Source organism: Gymnogyps californianus, chromosome 1, assembly GCF_018139145.2.
Source record: "Gymnogyps californianus isolate 813 chromosome 1, ASM1813914v2, whole genome shotgun sequence".
Lineage (NCBI taxonomy): Eukaryota > Metazoa > Chordata > Aves > Accipitriformes > Cathartidae > Gymnogyps > Gymnogyps californianus.
In genome coordinates, this window is record NC_059471.1 from 167,153,279 (window position 1) to 167,158,658 (window position 5,380).

The window sequence follows — 5,380 nt, forward strand, 5'->3', positions numbered from 1 at the left end:
ACCTGTTTTTGCAAAAATAAATTAAAAAAATGAAAATACATATATATAAAAAGTAAAAATATACAACAGGCAACTTCACAAGTCAAAAATAATTTCATCTATGACATTTAATACTGTTTTCTTGATAACCGGGACATTTATTTGGACAGTTACACAATTAGTACCGTGCAGCTGAATATACTACTGAAAGCAGCAGACACTCCACGCTTTTGTTACTTGAATTCTTGCAGGAAACGTATGCTTTCTTTTTCACAAAGGAAAAGCCATCCCCTCCATGGTATCAAGAGACTAAAATGATGCTTGTATCTGCACAGTTTACCGCTGCCTAACACGAAGCCGTATTTCAAGGACTCATTTCCCACCAGTAGATGGAGATATACAAGCTAGAATCAAACCGACTGTTGCAGAGGAAGGCTGGAAGTTTGGACCTAAAGGACTCACTTCAGCGTTCATCTCACCACCCTAAAGGAGACATCCGAGAACCCTTGAAACTAAACCTTTAACAGTAGGATACGAGTGACAATGAGTCACTTTTCAACGCAGCTTATACAACACTAAAAAAACAAAAAGGCCACCACCAACAACGTACTATTATTTGTTTTGACTGACACCGTTTTAAGAGTTAAAGCCAGGCCAACCGATTCCAGGTTTCTAAAATTTATTCGCAGCTTTTTACTCTGGGCAATTTTAAACTAGCAACAAACAAGGGCTCAAAAGGTAAGCCCTTCCTTCACCTGGAAGCATAACCACCCTTCAGCCAAAAGTTTCCGGTACGTTTCTACATAGCTTTAGCCCACTAATTCTCACTGCCGAGAATGTTTCAGAGCTGCATAACACTGACAAAATTAGTCAGGAAACTGAAGGTCCACAACGGCCTTCGCTCGGCCGCTGCCCAAGGCATCAGCCCGCGGAGCTGCTCCCCGCTCCTTCGCTGCTCTTCCCGCCTCGCAGGGGACTTCCCTCCCCGCTCCGCACCTTCAGCGCCGGAGGCGGCGGGACGAGCCGCTCCCGCGCCCCACAGCATCCCACCGCCCAGCCCTGGCCCTGGCCCTGGCCCTAGCCCTGGCGCCGGCCCCGCTCCCGCCAAGGCGGGGCCCCGCTGCGGGCCGCCTCCGCGTCCCGCGCTCTCCCCGCGGCGCGTCGGGACGCTCAACTTGCCCGCCGCCGCTGCCCACCTGCCAGGGCGGGCACCGGGCCGAGCCCAAGCCCCTGCCCCTCCCGGCCCGGCCCAGCGCCTTCTCAGGGATCGGGCCCGGCACCAGGCGCCGGCCGCCCCGATTGGCTCAGGCCCTCCTGCTCCCAGTTCTCTACGGGGTCCGCAGGCACTCCCGGCCAATGAGCGCCGCCCCCCCTCCGCGCGCCCTCCCTCTCGGGCCGACTTTCCGCGCCGCATCCAACTTAACAGCCCGTCCCAACAGCCCCCGCGCGCCTTCGCCTTCGCCTCCCCCGGAGACTACGGTGGCCCGGAAGGGGTGAAACGGAGGTCGGGCGCGCGCGCCGTTCCCACCGCTCGGGCCGTTCCCTGCGGCGAGAAGCACCGCCTGGCGCTGAGACGACACCCCGGGGCGCGCCGGCCGCGGGGCCGGGCAGGGCCCCCCCCCGGAGGCCTTGCCTTGCCGGGGCACCCGAGCGGGCCCGCCTGAGGCCTGGCCCGAGCCTGGGTGTCTGAGGGGGCCCGTAGTGCCGGGCCGTGGCGGGGCTGGCGGTTTGACAGGTCAGCGCGCCCAGGCGGAGGAGCCGCCCGGTTGAGGCCTTGTCGTGGTTTAACCCCAGCCGGCAGCTAAGCACCACGCAGTCGCTCACTCACTCCCCCCCCACCCCTGGGATGGGGGAGAGAATCAGGGAAAAAAACCTCGTGAGCTGAGATAAAGACAGTTTAATAGGACAGAAAGGAAGGAAAAACAATTATAATGATAATAATAATATGACAATAGTAATACTAAAAGAATTAAACTATACAAAGCAAGTGGTGCACAATGCAATTGCTCACAAGTCATTGACCGATGCCCAGTTAGTTCCTGAGCCACGAGCCACGCCTCCCAGCCAGCTCCCCCAGTTTATATACTGGGCATGATGTCATATGGTATGGAATAGCTCTTTGGCCAGTTTGGGTCAGCTGTCCTGGCGGTGTCCCCTCCCAGCTTCTTGTGCCCCCTCCAGCCTTCTTGCTGGCTGGGCATGAGAAGCTGAAAAATCCTTGGCTTAGTATAAACACTACTTAGCAACAACTGAAAACATCAGTGTGTTATCAACATTATTTTCCTACTAAATCCAAAACCCAGCACTATACCAGCTACTAGGAAGAAAATTAACTCTGTCCTGGCTGAAACCAGGACAGGCCTCTGGGGAGACGGGGTCATTTCGGAGTGGTAACGGGTCGCTGACCCGGCACCAGCACGGAGCCCCTCCCTGGGAACTGCTGAAGGAAGCTGGCGCCAGCCACGTGTTAAGCAATAAATCCCGCTCTCCACAATAGGTTCATTTTGAGTGGCACCAGATCCAGTGTCTGCCACATTTTGAATTGTGAACTTGGAGGAAGGGCTGTATTGTCAGTACTGAGTCAAAAGCATCCAGCGCAGCCGGCCTGGTCCTTACTCTTCATTGAGACATCTTGGTGACAGATGATAATAAATAATAGTAATAAATACATTCCAAACAGAGAAGTTCCTGATCTGAACCTGTCAACTCAAGTCCGTTTTTAATTACAGACTTTGTGTTAACAACATACCTATTTGTAACGTACCCTGTTACACCCTTTCTGTTTACTTCCAGTAACATCAAGTAACCGAGAATTGTTGCATCTGTATCCTGGCTTGGAATATAACTGTTACTCCGGTCATGCTGACTTTTATAGAAAGAGGGATTTTTTATTTTCATCTGGTAAAATAAAAGCTAGCGCTTCCTCAAAGGTAATATGTATTTTCACTGCCTCTGCTTTCTAAATGTAAGTAGAAAATTATTTAGTAAAAGGTTGTCTTTAAAAGGATATTAGACGTTGAAGCTGCAGCAAAACTAAGTGTTTCTGTAGAGATCTGGTTTCAAATGAGTCTTTACCTTGTGTACCCTCAGAATTGGTGGACCTGAAATGCCCCATTCACTTTCCTTTGCTGATGGAGTTCTGATTTTCCAAGTTCATTTCATTTCTAGTCTGTATAAGTGAACTCGGAATCAGGAAAGAAACTCGTGTCACTGTTATACAAAATGCCATTATTATTCCCCTACAGCAATGAGGATCATGTCTTTATTGCATCTATTCATCCTCATTAACCAACCGTTAGTCATATTTTATATCAGCTATCATCTGTCTTCTCAGATATCTGAGTGTTAAGGGATCTACAGCATTCCTACAAGTCTTCTACCCCCGCTCCACTTTATTGTCCTAATTTGCTTTTAAACCAATCATGTTTCACTTCTAAGGCCAATACTTGTTATTCTGTTTTATCTTCAATACATAGGATCAAAAGCTTTTTCTTTCCCGTGACAATATCCTCTGGCTTTTTTTCTCTCTCTGTCTCCTCACTGTGGAGCGTAACTGTGCTTCCAGACAGGTAGGTGAGTACCTGCCTTCCAAGCCCTGAGGCCTCGAAGCTGAGCAATTAGAAATTTTCGGTTTTTTAAGTAAACACGACCAGCATTTTTTGCTGCGTTCTGTGACACCTCCTCAATTGAATCAGTTTTTCCTGCTGCTGGGACCTTTGTTGGCGGTTTTTCTATGCCAGTGACTGTGCTGTGTTTCTTCTTGGTGTTTATAAGAAACCACTGGGACAGCTTGGTGTATCATCTTTGGGGAAAGGACCGCAGCAAGAAGCCCAGTTCTTAAAGCAGAGCGGTACTGTCGCTGAAAAGGATGAAGGCCGCCTGTGCAAGGCAGGGCAGTCCATGCGATTGTGCAAGGCTGTAAAAGAGACTCCCTGAGAAAGTTCCCTCACACCTAAGACAGACAGAGCTGGTTTGGAAGGAAACTGCCTTGCAGGTGGAAGGGAAATCCTCTTCACGGAGCTTTCCAAATGAAGAGAATCGGCCTGCCTCTGGGAATCTCAGCCAAATATACAGCCTGCGACTAATGATTTTGTACAGCCCTCCACCAGGAAATAAAGAACTTCCATCTTCCAAGTGCAGGATGCACTCCTTTCCTCAAGCTTTTTGCTGCATGCACGTTCAGATTTTAAAACAGATTAAAAATTCCAATCAGTTTCCTACCACTGAGAAGGAAAAAAGATGGTAGTTGCATCGCAACTGACATAACGACGCCATGTAGAGAAATGCAGTCCGGGCAGGACAGCAGAGGCCTTGAGAAGTGGAGGCTCAGGACGCAGCAGAGGAGTACAGGCGTGGGATGAGAAGGGATGGAGCACATCCCTGGCGCTGGAGACCCCACAGCTACAAATGACTCACCGTCCATTAAAGACTCGCAGACCTCGTGCTGGACAAAAACAGTTTTCATGGGTGACAGAGAGAACTAAAACCAAGTACCTAACAGACGTAAAACACCATATATATTGAATTTAGATGTAACATGGAACTGCAAACCCATGAAGAAAGAGCAAGGTGTAAAAGTGTGTTAAACATAAAAATTACCCCAAATTGATCCTAGAGTGAGGGAGAAGAAAACATCAACATCAAATTCTTCCTGGCCCATGACTCCAGATGTGATGACTTGCCCTAACAGCTCCTCACACACACACACACACAAGCACGAAACCACTGACCTTCAGACCCAGGGGAGCCGTGGAAGTGCGAGCATTACACAGGTGAAGAGGGGTAAAAATAGTAATGGTTTATATAATAATTTTAACTGTATTATTACTGTTATTTAAACTTTTTCTGCATAGAAAGATTCTTTCTTTTCCCATAATAATTAGACCTGGATTAATAATGATTCTTGGATTAAGCTAAGATTTCAATTATACTAATAAATTTTTGGCTTCAAACAGACATTGGTTTCCTCTTTGTCCATAAACAAGGTTTTCAATGTAGCAGCAGTGACCCTAGGTTCTGAATGATGAGCCACGGAGTTCCTGGGGAATAAGACCAGTCGGGACGCTGCGGAAAAAACAGCCTGCTTATTTCTTCACGGTTATAATTGTCCTTTAAAGCAGTTTTGAAATAGTTGGCATCATTCCACTTGGTAGTGGAATCACAAGAACGTAACAGAGCTAATTAATACACTGAACGTTGTATGATAATAAAATGTATACAATGATTTTATAGGATAAACAGAATCTTGATTTTTACCTCTAGCTCTGCCATTTTCTAGCTATATGATGCCAGTATCCATGGGGAATGAAGCAAGGTGCAAAGCGTGGGGCACAGACCTCATTCTGGTCACACATTGCAGAGCAGCCATGAGAGCCGTGCAGGCACTTGCAGTTCTCACATC